This window comes from Venturia canescens, chromosome 1 (assembly GCF_019457755.1).
Source record: "Venturia canescens isolate UGA chromosome 1, ASM1945775v1, whole genome shotgun sequence".
Classification (NCBI taxonomy): Eukaryota; Metazoa; Arthropoda; class Insecta; order Hymenoptera; family Ichneumonidae; genus Venturia; species Venturia canescens.
The window spans coordinates 9,426,674-9,441,390 of NC_057421.1; positions in this window are offsets into that span (position 1 = coordinate 9,426,674).

The following is a 14,717-nucleotide window of genomic DNA, read 5'->3' on the forward strand; positions in this document are numbered from 1 at the left end:
ATAATTCTCCATCTATTTCTCATAACTGACTTTATCATTGAGTTCGGATGGAACCGTATGGAAAATTTCCTCATGAGTGTGCAGCTATCTTTCTTCGTACTCGTAGTCGTGCGGCTCGATCGTTGACACTTGCCAGCAAATAAGCTCGATTTGTTATCGCGTCTATGATGAGCAGGCATAATTTGGCAATTCTATTTACTCTCATAATGAAGTTATTCGAATGGTAAGCGATACAAATTTTTCGATCCGCTTCGGTGTGTGTCACTTGAAAATAAAAATTAGGACGTAATACGTTTTTTTATCTACCACGAAGCTTAGTGGGGGAACGACGTAAATTGAATTCTTTATGAATTCAATCGATTCAATATCGCAACAACTCCGCTTGTGTGTGCTCTGTAATGCAACGGTATATCGAAATAGTAGGTTGCTTGTCGTTATTGATCCGAATAAAGAGTAGGCTTGCTACGCATTTGCGTTCTTACACGAACGTGTGTCTCGCTGCCAAAACTCGTAGATTTGTAATATAAACAGTGTGAGTTGGGTCCTTTATTCATAGCAATTTCACGTGTAATCTAGTGAGAGAAATTAAAACATCCTAAAAAAATTTCTTCCATAAGTGAACTGATAAAAGTCAGAATTTTTATCTCTTTTGATTCAGAGTGTCGAAATTCGTTTTTGAGTTTGTTCCCTCATCACGCACAGTGAAGCAACGAATCATCGCATTTTTTAGCACATGGAAGACAAATAAGTAGTCCCCGTGAAATGGCTGTTTACCACAATTCTATTCTAATTATTCGCTGCTCTGTAATTATACGCAGTTTCCATATCTAATTGATTCTAACAGAATTTAATTTATGTATCAGTAAAATATTGGAGCCACCAGGCTTCTCGCGCCTCGTCGGAATACAAAATTCGAATTTCGTTCTCATTAATGTTCGAGAAAAAAGCTCGCGTCAAAGCGAAAATATAGGAAGAAAAAACGGCTGAGTGTTGGTGAACGGATGCTCTGGCTTTTGAACATTTTTTACTCACTTTCTAAGTATATTTTATAAGTAGCTCTTGGATATTTTATACGATAAAATGTACAAACTTAGCTGTAAAGTATTCACTGTTATCCGGAAATTCCTTCTCACGGAGAAGTACGAGGCAGAGGATGGATTTAATTTATCGGTATAAAGAGGCTGCGACTCGTGCAACATTCGAAATCCGGTGTTTCCACGATTTCCTTTCGAACCTCCCTCCCCATCCGCATCCGTGTTAAAAGTCTATATTTAACGACATTCATACCCGACTGTCAGAGACCAACAAATTGTACCGATTTCTCGAAAGTAGGGAGAGTCGTTGCAAGGAAGATGTCCACTGATGACGGCATTTACCGATTCAACAAATCTGTTGCCCAGTGCCCCTGAAAATCATCGTAAAAAGATGACTCTTCTCACGTGGACTCGTCGATCATTTTATTCGTTCCGGTCGATTCATCACTGTAGAGAAATCAATAAATGAGGAGAAAAAAAATTGTCATAAATGTTTTGACAAAACAAAAAGCTCGCTAAACTTTTTGCAACACCCTCACACAGGGCGAGAGTGATTCTGCCTCCGAACCCTGAGAAAACGATGCCGAGAAGCGTACAGTAGCAAACTGTGTATGAGACGATGGCAAAATCCTTCGTGATGGCGAATGTAACGAGGCCACCGAAGGATGGGAGAGAGAGAAAGAGGAGCGAGCAAAGGAGGCCCGGTGAATGATTATTATGCGTATCCAAAGGGTTATCGCGTTGCTCTTAGCTCTGCTGCATCGATGCACGTGTGTGTGCTTATATTTATGTTTGTAGTCCGATAGGTTCGAAGTGATAAGCGTGTAGGCTGGCCCATACTCTAAATTCATATGCATGAGTCCTTATTATATGGTATTAGCTATGCGCACAGGTGGTTGCCTTCGCGGGTACGCTCGAATTCACCTCTTCGCATCGCAGCCTATGTATAGATGCGACCTCAGGCGAACCGCGTGCTACTAATATCTCGTATCTATAGACACAAAGCTCGACCGATGCTATACTTATTATATCAAAAATACTTGAAAAAAAAAACACATATTACCGCACTTCGAAATCTCTATTATTTGGGATAATAATGAAGCGGAATTTTCCTGGAATTCAGTGAAAATATTGCCCCCTGTGATAGCGGAGTTTTCTCCAGTTTCTCTTGGCCCTCGCGCAAATGCATTGGGAAGCGGTGGCTCTGGGCAACATTTTCGGGGGGCTTCTGAAACTGCGGCAATTGGAGGAGGGAAGTTCGGGTTTGCATGAATCAATTATGAGCTCGGATGCGAAAAGAATATTTTTTGTTTTTTACTTTTCCTAGATTTTAGAATGAATCGAAATTTGATGATTTTGAAATTTTCGCTCTATCGACGTACTTTTCGTTACTTTTGGCCCCATTAAAGTAAAAATTCATTGTAATGTGCAGACTGAAATAGAGTTCGATTCTCACTCGTAGTTTGTCTTCTCACGCACCACAAGAAAAAGTTACATCGCATTTTAACAACTCCGCAGTATCAGAATTACGAGTCGTCACGTGCCTTTTGAACTTCATACACTTCTGAAACATTAATTTTACGCAGTTTATTATCAACGTGAGAGTTATTTTTACGGGAATTGTTTAGCAGGAGTCTGAAAAAACATTTTATAACAAAGTGGTTTTCAAACCGATGAAATTTTTTCGAGTGTCTTCCCATGCACCAGAATCTGCATACGTTTACTTTGTGGAAAGTTAAATTTCTTTTTATAGATTCGAGAATAAGATTAGCCAGTTAATTACGACGAGGCTCTCGCTCGAACGTGGAAGTCTGCGTAGAACATTTATCGCCTGATCGATGGCAGATGGAAATAAAATTCTGGAAGAATATAGAGCGAGGAGTCGCCCTTTTATTCCCGATTAGAAAGAAATAGACAAAGTTTATTAAAATCAATAAAAATACAATATTTGCTCAGTTACGCCACTCGCCCCAGTAGCTTCCCGCGCAGTCGAGGCACGCCGTAAATTTTCAGGAGTTCCTACGCATCAAATTCATTTCATTGTGTATAATATTTGTATATATGGTGGATATACTTCCAGACGCATTTTCAGATGATGTAATTTCCTTCACATATGCGTTTGGCTGACGTCTATGAAAGCCATCGGTTTTCAATAATACCCATGGCACTACCGTAGCACGCTTTTTATATTCGAGACGACTAAATTGTGTGACGAAAATGGATGTTAAATTGAATTTCCTTGTGTTTGAACACTCTGAATACTCGATCTGGCTCTCTGCTGGAGCAGTGCATACATTACGTCTCGCGTGACGTTCGTATACAAGAATTTCGTGTCTCGGGAACAGCACACGTGTCGTTTCCAGCATTCGAAGTTTATATGAGACATCAGAAAAATTTGAATTTTCGTATCCATGGTATAAACATTGAATTTCAAAATGAGTATTTTTCGAACGAATCTTCTTCGTTCTGGTGAAAAATGTTATGCTGTGAAATCGAATCTCGGAGATGAAAATTTCTGGAAAACAATCCGATGAATTTTTGCTTTGCATAAAATTCAAGGGCCAGGAAATCGTGGATGGATTCGTGATGGCGTGATCGTTCTGATTGTAAGTCTCAGGTTTTGAAGGAGCGCGGAGGTTGACGGAGGTTAAGTAGGGTTAACACGGCCAGATTGTATACGAACACGATATTTCTGTACTCAGGCCCACACACGCATACTTATGCGTCTACGTGTGCACATGAGTATGCCAAGAAAAAATAATAAACGGTATAATAACCAGAAATCAAGGAACGACGTGTGAACGTCTGTTTTACTCACGAACTCTGAGCTCTCTCTTTTCACCGAGACGCTTGGTCTGCGATCGTGCACCCGCGCGCTGTACAACTAACGTTACCTTCGTTCCTTGCACTCTAAGCATGCGCCAAACGTGTGAATAACACGTGAATGTAACCTTTTTCAAAAAATTCTCGCAACCAAAAAGGTTGGATGTTCGAAGTCCCGAAGAAAAAACGACGAACTCGAGCCCTCGGTCGCGATGCTCTTAAGAATAAGTTCCTGAGCACCTGAGCAACCTTCTTTCCCTCAAATGCTGTTTATTTGGTGAGTTTTTTGAGTCCAATAACGAGCAAGGTCTAGAGATTCAGTCTCGACGTTTGCGCTGCTCTTCAACGCAAAGGGAAAAAGACGAAAAATGTTTCGACGTTTTGAAATGTTGGCAGGCGAAATTTTCACACGACTACAAGTGGGCGGACAAATAATTTCGTCTCGTCAATAAAGTGAAAACACAAAATTGAAGTTTGTTGAATTACTTCCACAGATTGGACCCCTTTCGAGTCGAGTTCGAATCCAACCGCGAGCTTTGCTCCGCCGACGTCGCTCCCAAGAGCGAAGTTTCTATCGATTCACCGTGAAATAATGAGTCCGCATTAGTATCCGAGCACAATATTTGAAAAGAACTTGGTAAGTGGCACTTTTTGACATTAAAATCATGAGCACGTACGATCCTCGGTGTGGCAGACGGCAGGAAACGAATTTCCAAGAATGTTCATTGAACTCGTGCCCGGACAAAGCACCGTAACGATGCGACGTTGAAGGATGTCGAAGAAAAAAGAAAGGAGGTGGACAAAAGTAACGACACTGAAATATGCTCGTGAGTGCGAAGAGCAAAAGTTTCCGTCGTTGCACACGTGCTACGTGTTTTGGTTCAAATATATCGGGGCAAAAAATATGAACGCGAGGAGGCGACGAACGAAGTCGAATCCTTCGTAATTGTACCTCTCGAAGCTCACATATTTCAAAAGTTTTTATCGAACGGAGGAAGGAGAGATCAAGGCTGAGCGAATCGATTTCCTCCGTTTATGCTAATCACGGGCTCGTGAATAGCTAACACACCAGGAAGTCTAGTTTAAGCGCTGCACTCGTTTTTATCGTGTGCGACTCTAAGAAAAATGTCAATGCATAACGCATGGATGACACAATCTTTCAAATTCTTCCATTTCGATTCTTTCGATTCATTTCAAATGAGAAAAGTTTTGTTGAATTTAAAAATCGTGGTTTGAAAATTTCTAATTGATTTCTTGTGTCAACGCAATTCTTACAGGAAGTTTGTTCAATGATTGAGAGTCGCAAAGAACTTTGTTTTCGGTGCACATGACGCTGAAGTTTCCAACGTCGAAGTTCAACGAAATGATCTAAAAACCTCTCCAATAATTCTCCCATTTCGTTCCCTGCCGAATTTTTGCAATTCGTAGTTTTTCAACCTGCACCGTTGCTTCGTGAAATAAATAACTGGTCATAATCACAAATGTTTTTTTCGCGTTTATTTTCGTTGTACTCCAACGTTGGAAACTTCGGTGTAGTTCGTCGCATCAGAATTGTCTCGATTGTCAGAAGATTTCGATATTTTTAAAGGATTTCCGATGGACTATTTTCTCAGCGATTTACCCGGTGCGGACAGTATTCGCAGAGACTTTTACGCACGCCGTTTTTATGCTTGATGCTTCACGAATAGGTTGAAGCGAGAAAAAATGAAGCACTTATGCCCGAGTCCGATGTCGCATGTAACGATATTTAAAATCAATGACGATTGCGACATTTGGTTACCTTGCGATCTGGGAGAGCAGTCACGTCATCTATCGTCGTGTGCGTAAATGGTGAGTATTTTCCAGGAAAGTTTGTCCATGATTGATAATTAGTGCTCGATCGTGAAGATACGTGCACGAGAACTGCCGTGATTATGTTACAATGAGTTACGAATTGTGGTTTGCTCGACGATCAACAAAAGCCTGTTGCTCACCTTTCGATCCTCGTGAATCATCCGTCCAATGCATCCTCGATCTTGAAGCTCTTAAGGCTATTCCATTGTCTGGAATTATTGTTCCCGAGATTACTTACGCAAAATAAAATGAATCTGAAACTCTTTCGTTGACATAAAACTCACGACTGCTCATGGAAAAAAAATTATAAAATTATTTTATAAAAAAAATTATTTTAGCAATTTTTTCCTGAAATTGCTACTTTCATCGGAAATTTCTTGACACCTGGACTCGGCTGACCAAGGTGAAATTTGACGCACGTCTGTTGTATAATGTTTCCCAGCGATAAGTCGGAATGAATGTTGTTTCTATGTAAGATGAGCGCAGAAGAAGAAAAACGATAGAAAAAATTGATAATGAAAGTTTATAATTCTGGTGAAACTGTTTTTCATACTGATGCAGATCAAGAATTTTCGTATTACGGATGCATCCAAGTTCGGTGAGCTATAAAAAAAAAAAAAATGTTTGATTCAACAGCAATTGATGTTATTGGAAGAATTTTCTCCATTAAACTGCAATGTTTTCGGAGAGAATGAATTTGCAGTTTGATCTAAAACTATTTTGTTCATTTAATCATGTTTAACCATGCGATCATCATATATTTAATTGGCAACCCGCGAATTCCACATTTCGTTGTTCCAATGACTTATTTATTTCTCAGTGTACTCTCCAATATGAGAAGTTTTATAAACGTCCGTGGTATGACTCAATAGTCCTAAATTATGAAACAAACTATCTCAAAATCGGTCCGTTCTTTTTGGCAAGTCCACAGAGTCGTGAAAAAAAGTACAGAATCATGTTTCCAGAGCCGTTCATGAAAAATAGCTCGAATTCGATAGCGTTAGCTTCCATTTTGTCGCTGACTGTTCGTAATCGATTGAAGGATTGTATCCAATCAGCTAACAATAAGTAAAATTAATCAGTATTCGCGGACACGGACTTTGAAAAGAAAATGATTGAACGCGAATAGCACGTTTGATCCACATCCTTAAAATCGATTTAGCCTTTCCCCCCTCGTAAGAGCAGGTCTTCAGAGTGGTTACACCGAAGTGCAGCGATCCTGGTTTCCTCGTCTCCGTCTCCGCCATCCTCGTGCTGGTTACGTCGGTGGAAAAACCAATGAATTCGATAAAGGTCGAGTAGTTCTCGTAACGAGGGCTGGCTCAGTGTACCTTTACAGGGGGATTGTATAGCAGCGATGGGCACGCTTACCATTGCGGGAGGTGTTCATTGTTTGGTGTGGTTACCGGTGGCGACGAGCAGCACCGTGCTATCGTCGTTAAAACGGTTACCTCATTTTTTCTCGGGGCTTTTTATTTCTCTTTTTGTCTCAAAGACACTCGTTTCCTAGAGGAGAGCGCGAGTGTGTCGAAGCCGGATTGCGGAGGGCGATTCCGTCCCTTAATCATGTTTCTGGCTTAAGGAGGTAGTGCGTAAAACCGGTGGCTCCGGGGACACGGAAAGAGAGGAGCGTTGAAGCGAGGAGCGCGGAAAAGCCTGGCGAAGCTTCCCATTCATCGCGACCAGTGAGCCTCGAATAGGCGTGGTTCTTGGAACCACCCATTTTGGCGTGTATCCATTGACGTGCAGCACGTTCCACGCGGTTGGTGCGGGGCAAACCCACTCGGCGGGTGCCACGCCAACCAGAACAATATTCGTAGGGGGAGAAACGGCGGCGAAAAGGAGCGGGGGAAGTCAAGTTTATGGTTTGCATGCTTTTCTCTCGCTGTCCCTCTGCCTCGCTCTCGCTCTCCCCGAGGTGCTCGAGGCGGCTGTTTCCTTCGTGACGTCTCCCGCGCGAGCAAGGATCGGTCTATATGGCCGAGAGCTCTACATACCCCTGAATCAATAGACCAATGGCTACTAGCACGCGTGCGTACTCTCGCGAAACGGGCATTGCCCCACCCACAAGCGCACCGGATAAGTACTGTTCTACGTACGCGCGGGAGTGGGCGAATACGCGCGGCGGGATGTGCGGAAAAATAGAAAAGGACGCGGGAACCGCGGCGCTTTACGTATTAGGCGGCTTGGGTTACTGGCCTTTTGGGTCTTAACACCGGACAGCGATTCGCGCGAGTGCCTACACCATTTTATACACACGCTCCTTCCCAGCGCTATATCGCATCAGGCTTTTAATTCTTTATCGCATTCGATACTCGCCCGGTTATACACACTCGCCTGTGCGTGCATAACTTTTTTCATCTTTTTACGAGCGTAATCACCCCTTAGAGCGCGGACTTCTGGTCCCGGGTTCGCCTTTCGTGTTCTATAACCTGCGAGCTAGCCCGAGCTCCGACGTAATCTAACGACAGCGAGCGGGGCGCGGGACGGAGCAGAAGGGATCCGAGCGCACGACCTCTACGTGCGCGCGGCCAATTTATCCGATTCATTCCGCTGTCGCATGATTTATCCAGGCTGCTTCAACCCGATTTGCCCGGTGAGAATACCCCTGCACGTGCGCGTGTGTGTGTGTCCCTCCTCGTCACTGGACTCGCACACGTACGCGTTGGAGGACGATGCGTGCTCGTGCGGAGGCGCACCGTGACGATGAAAAACTGACCGCACCGACTCGAGGCACTATTAAACGTAGTCGCGGCGGCCATAATGTGTGTGTTTATTTCACATTCTACTGGCTAACTTCCATATTAATACTATATGGAAAAAACGCTCCCGAGAATCCAAGACCGATGGATTGATTATCGTGACGCGGTTTACATTTTCCGGAGTCGCTCGATCCGGGCTCGAAATGTTCACTGTGGTTCATGTATTTTATGAATACTGCGCTTTATCACTTACGAAAGTCACCGCGTTATGTTTCGATCGGTACAGTTTACCGGAGCCGGTTCATTGGCCCCCTTAATACGTTTATGAAAACGAAATAAGCATGATTTCACACTCGCTAACGAATCGGCAGGGCAGCGACAGGATAATTAACGCACCAAATTTCATGAAGTAATGCAAGAAAAAATTCGTCGCGAGTTTTTTAATCACAAACCCGAACGCCTACGCCGGGCTCCACAATGACCCCAATTAATTAATTTATTTTAAAAATCTCGTTGTTTTCCAATTCCGTTCACCCCCCCCCCCCCCCATGATTGTCGTTTAGTTTATTCGATTATTGAAATTCAAATAAATATCCGCTTACAGCAGCCAAAGATTACGCATGAGCCAATGTAATTGGAATCCGTTCGACGATTGAGTTCAATTATTCACAGAATTGTATCGCACGATTTCATGAATCGAATAGAATGATTTGGGGTCCAAGGAGAAAAAATGATTCGATCAGGAAAATTTCATCCCAGAGTTTGGAATCAAGTCCCTTGTGCGAGGTCGAATTCTATTAAAGTTGCAATATTTTTGTCATTCGATATTGTTTTTCAAAACAATACGCTGCCTTGGAAAAAAAATCTTGTTTTTCCTTCACTGGCTTCGACACTCGTTCGCGCTCACTTCTTTTTGCATTTCATTACAGCGTTTCTCTTTATTCACGCTATTGTATAATCACGAGATTCTCAGAAATTCAATTAGATTTTCAATTTAGTCATGTTGTGCGTCGAATCGCGCATGAATATTCAGAAAAATAAGTTTTAAACAGTTGAAAAGTCAGACGAAAATACATCACGGAATTTGCAGTTATCGCTCGCTTTTCAAGCCAACGAACAAACCTTAAAAAATATATTGAAGCAATCAAGTGAGCTAGTAACGTCCTTTGAAAATTTAGCACTCATTTGACCACTGTGAAGGAGCAACGCTACCTTAAGAAAACAACAGTATAGCCAGACGACGAGCTTGACCGTATCGTGACGAATAAGCGATAATAATGCTGCTAAATCGTCGCGAATGTGCATAGTAATAATCAGATTGCATGATGTCACGCTGTGGTAAATCGTCTCCTCTCCCGCGCTCCACGCCGTAACACTCGATCTTAACGACTACCCGCGCAAGTCGTATAATTTCTCGTGTTCTTGTAGAATTGTTTCTATCCATGTTCATTTGACACACAGGTTCAGTGCAAAAGAATGCGTGATTGGGATCATTTATTCATTTCTTACTTCGGCCACTCGACGCTGGGACGCTCTCAATATTTCAGTTTTAAGGTTTTTTCACAGGATTTGAAAAGCTAATTCGAATCTGAGAATCAGCGACTTCGGTTCAGTTCCATTGCTCGCGTGGAGTGTGTGAATTCTCTCAAAGGTACTCTGACAACATACTGAAAAACTCGATTCCAATAATCGATGGATAGAATTGAGAAAAAAAATAGTTGGTTACGGTTCTCAAAATTGGCTTCTACAAGTTTATCCAGATAAAAAAAAAAAAAAAAAACACGAGTGTAGTATATTGCACAAGTTGCATCGCGTTACGATTCAGAGGTAAAAAAATGTCGTGGCGTGTCTATAAGAAGTGCACGTAATCAGCAGACCTTTGAAATAATGCCTGTGAAGTGAGCAGCGAAGAATCGAGACAGTATGTGGACGGTGGAGAAAAAACGATAAAAATAAGCGGAACGTAAGCCGATAGACGCACGTCCAATGTATTAGAAGGGGGAGAAGAAATTGCCTGCCCATTCTAACGATTACTACTTGCAGTGGTAAAAGCTGTTTTTTGGTGCGCACACCACCCAGTCGGTCTCTCGTATCACACATGCATGGCTGACGAAGCGTGTAATGTTCGAGTTCACTATTCGAACATAAAGACGTTCGGCAATTATTCAAGCTTCGCGGACGATCTACAACGATATTTGGAGACTATGGAGTTGAGGATAAATTATGGAGGAAAACGGTTCAAGACAGCCTGCACGAAAACGTTGACGGAATCGATAAAATATTTCGTTGAATCGGCAATGCCTGCACTTTGAGAAGTGGATTGGAAAGGCAGTTCTCACCAATTTTCTTTCAGTATTCCTGTGCGAGTTACTTCATTCAGAAAGATCTTTTTCAAGTTGGAATTTTTTATTTAAGGAAGTTGAGGCATTATAATGAAAATGATGTCACCGCTTTTAAACCGATTGCATCTTATGAAGTGAAGTGTAAAAAAAAATCAGTTAAATTTTCAGACAGTTTAGGAGCGTCGTTGCTGAGAATAATCAATAACAAATCTTATGGAAGTCAAGACACATTCAGTGATATCTCCGTTAAAAATGATGCTAAAAATATGAAATATTTTGGGCAACATGAGCAACGCTTGCTAAATAATGTCAATTTTTTTCAGATTTATTAGGAGATTTGCTGAGATTATATTAATAATAATCTGTTTCCCGTGCAGTTTTTTGAGGCTAGGATCGTCACCGTTCGTGTTTTCGACTGAGCTTTCACCAGTTTTTCGTCTTTTTTTCCCCAAATTTTCTTTAAAGTGTATGCAACATTGCCAAAATGTAAACTGGCCTAACTTTTGAAAGGTACAGGTCATCACATTTGGGTAAAAAAAATGACTGTACAGCGTCAACTTCCTTAAGTTGGAAAGGTGGAGAATGATGATTCTAATGTTGCGAGTCTTGCGAATCACCACAAACGCTTTAATCAATTTGCTTTCTTTCTTGTCATCCGTCGCATTGATTTATTCCCTTTCATTCCTCCGAAAATGGAGCCTTCGGTGAGTTCTTAAATGCGAGATAAAATTTTTTTTAATTTTACTCCAATCGATAATTATGAATCTGCGATTATATTTCATTGGATGGGAAGTACTTTTTTGATCAAAAGTACGTAAATTGGAGCAATGAAAAATGTTGTACAAAGGCATGAATTTGCGGGCGTTCCGCGCCAAGTATGGGACATGAATTTCAATATAAATTCCTTTTTTCTGCTTTCTCCATTTATTCTTATATTTCAAGAGTCTCGAGACTCCCAATGATCTTGGAAGACGTGTGTATCGAAGAGCTCCGATCTACGGCTGAGTTCGTGATAACGCGAGACAAAAGAGGAGTTAGTTCGTGGCAAATATTTTCAATCGAGACCGTTCTCGGTTTGAAAAACGTAAGACGAAAAGTGGGAGCATCAGCATTTTTTGAAAAACCGAAAATTTTCGGCACGATACGAAAGTTCAATGTATTTTAAACGAAAAAATGATCGAACGCAGTAGCTCCATCGACGTTTTGTTTTCGAGTACGAAATCAACTCTATGAAGCGTCGAAAATCGAATTCTCATCGGCTGAGTAAGTTTTTTTACGATCACTCGAGAATGTCGAATTAAAAAAGTTCAGAGATTGAAAAAAAAATATCGTTAAATCCGAAACTGTCGTGAGCTTCGTGTTGAAAATACACTGTACACTGAACCATGTGGAAAATATAAGTTTGCTGGCTAATGTCGCAGTTATACTCGCATGATATACGCGGGTGAATAGAATGTTAATCAAATATATACGCGCAAATTCTTTCCTCCGTATCGAGCCATATATATTTAATCTTCTTACAGGCTGCTACTTTTAGAAACCGCGCATTGAGTGGATCCGAGAGCTCGGGCACATGATCGCCGATGGAATGGGACATTTTTCAAGCGATTAGTCATCACTCGCGGCTGTTTGTTAACGAATTATCGATGACGTCGGTACGAGCGAGAGATAAAGAAGAGCACACGACTTGTGTGAAGTACAGTTTCGCTCAGAAAGCTCGCATTTCGTCGGAATCATATTTTTCAAGCTGTTACCAGGTGGTGCAATGTGCAAATCGAAATAAAAATGCACATATTCATGGGACTCGAATCATTAGGCGAAAACCTCAACTTCCGACAGAACTTATCGCAAAATAAAGATTTCCTCATGCATGCATCGCTGCATCGCGACTCGTCGCAGCTCCTTCTAGCGTACGAAAACTCTCACGAGATTCTTGTTAAATATACCTGCCAGTAATAAATGCACGGCTCAACAACAGGCTATAAATATACATATGGAAATATACTTTTTATATAAAAATGGGATACGCGCGAGGGGAATAATAAAAAAGGTGGAGCATCCCGGACGTGCGTATTAAAACGATCGATCGGTGATTCCGGGATTGATTGTCCGTCACGACGACGACGACGACGACGACACGATGTATTTACAGAGTGATGAGATTATATAGACAGATGTGTAGTTCAGATGGGAACGAGTCGAGAAGAGGCTTTTCTCGGTACGGAACAACGTTATTGGAGCATTTCAAAGTTGACGCATGCGAATGTCTATAGGAAAACTGCCAAGTTGGTCGTGCATTTGAGTCTTGCCTGCGTGGAATCCAGCGATGGCGAACGAATTCTCAGTGCGAAAAGTGAGAGAATCGATCAGCCTAGGTCGAAGCAAAGCAGAAGGGAGAGAAAAAAGTTTGTGAAACACGCAGCGAAAATAAGAAAAAATACGCTAAACGCACACCGAGTCGCAGACTGACCGCGATACAAGTGCGATGCTAAAGAGTGTATAACCTGGAGAAACAACGAAGCATACGACCGGGAGAGCGAGCGAGCTGCTATAAGGGCGAGCAAAAGGTAGAAAGGAAAAAAATCGTAAGGGAACGAGTAAAGGAGCTCCTGGGCATCGACAGAACCGAGAAAAAACTGAAGGGAGATTCCGAAGAAGATGCAGTCGCTTACGGGAAGGAGGAGAGCCGGAGGGTAAATTGGAGGAGGAGAAATCGTGCGAGGCAAACCGATGGAAAAACATGCAACGGCGAGAAGTGCAGTATAGCCGAAGTGCGGCTGTCCGAACGAGTTACACTCATTCCTCGCGGAGGCTTCAAGTCCATCAGTGCATCACCCCGGTGGGCGTCCACGGGGTCATCCAATTGGCTGATCGGTGGGTAATGGTCGGTGGGCGGTAGGCGTACCAACAATATCAGGCTCGCGGATGCGCAGCGGGGGTGCGCAACTTTAGTCTTCGTCGAACGACTCTCGACTCTTCATGCATAAGCCCAATCTTGATCTTTCTTTCGTTTCACCAATTTTTACAGTTTCCCCTCTCGTTTTTTCGCACTTTACACTGCAGGCAACGCCAATTTGGTATTACAGACTTGAGTGCTCTTTCTGGATTTACTTCTACCGGGTTTTAGCTTCAAATGTCATGAGGCACATTCCGAAATCATCAACGTCGATGATTCTCCTTTGAATGTTCCCTTCTCCAACTCTCATCCCACCAGGATCTTGGGAACTTTTATTATGGGAAATCTCCAGTTTTTTCGAAGCTTTCTACTCGCACTTTGGCGAAAGGGATGGGAACAATATTGGGAAAATATTCAGATACAGCGAGAAAGAAAAATCGATTTTTAATGCTGAGTCATTTATTCGTTAAATCATTCGCTGACAGCAATCCATCTGGTGCTGAAAAAATGAATTCCTGAAAATCATTTAATGCCCGATTCCAGATTAATCTCTCGCTGAATGATGTTTCTTGAAAGTTTCACATTTTTTGACAATTTATTGGATTTTCCCTTCCAATGTTCCGCTGCTGATTTAAAAAACTGCGAAAGAACGATTTCAAAATAAATCTAACAGTTCACCTCGATTTTCAATTCTTTTGAAGATTCTTCAGCTTTCCAAGCTCCATTCAACGTTACCCATCAATCGAATTCGATTAAAATGATTCTGAAGAGCTGAGGAAAGTGGACATGATGAATTTAACAGCGATCAGATGCAGGGGTCGGGATCTACAATTTTTGTACAAAGAACGTTTCTTATATCAAACACTCTTATTTGAAGTACCAAGCTTCCATCCTTCGATTACAATTCTGAAGCACCTTCGATGCCGATTTATATAATACAATCTTGACCCGACGATTACCTAACGTTCGAATAAACTGTTTTCAATTCTTTCCAGCAGTCACTCATCGCGAAAAAGATCATATTCAATCATCAAGGAGGTCAGTTTTTCAAAGAAATTCCACAATTCAAGCCTCGCTTGACAAAGTT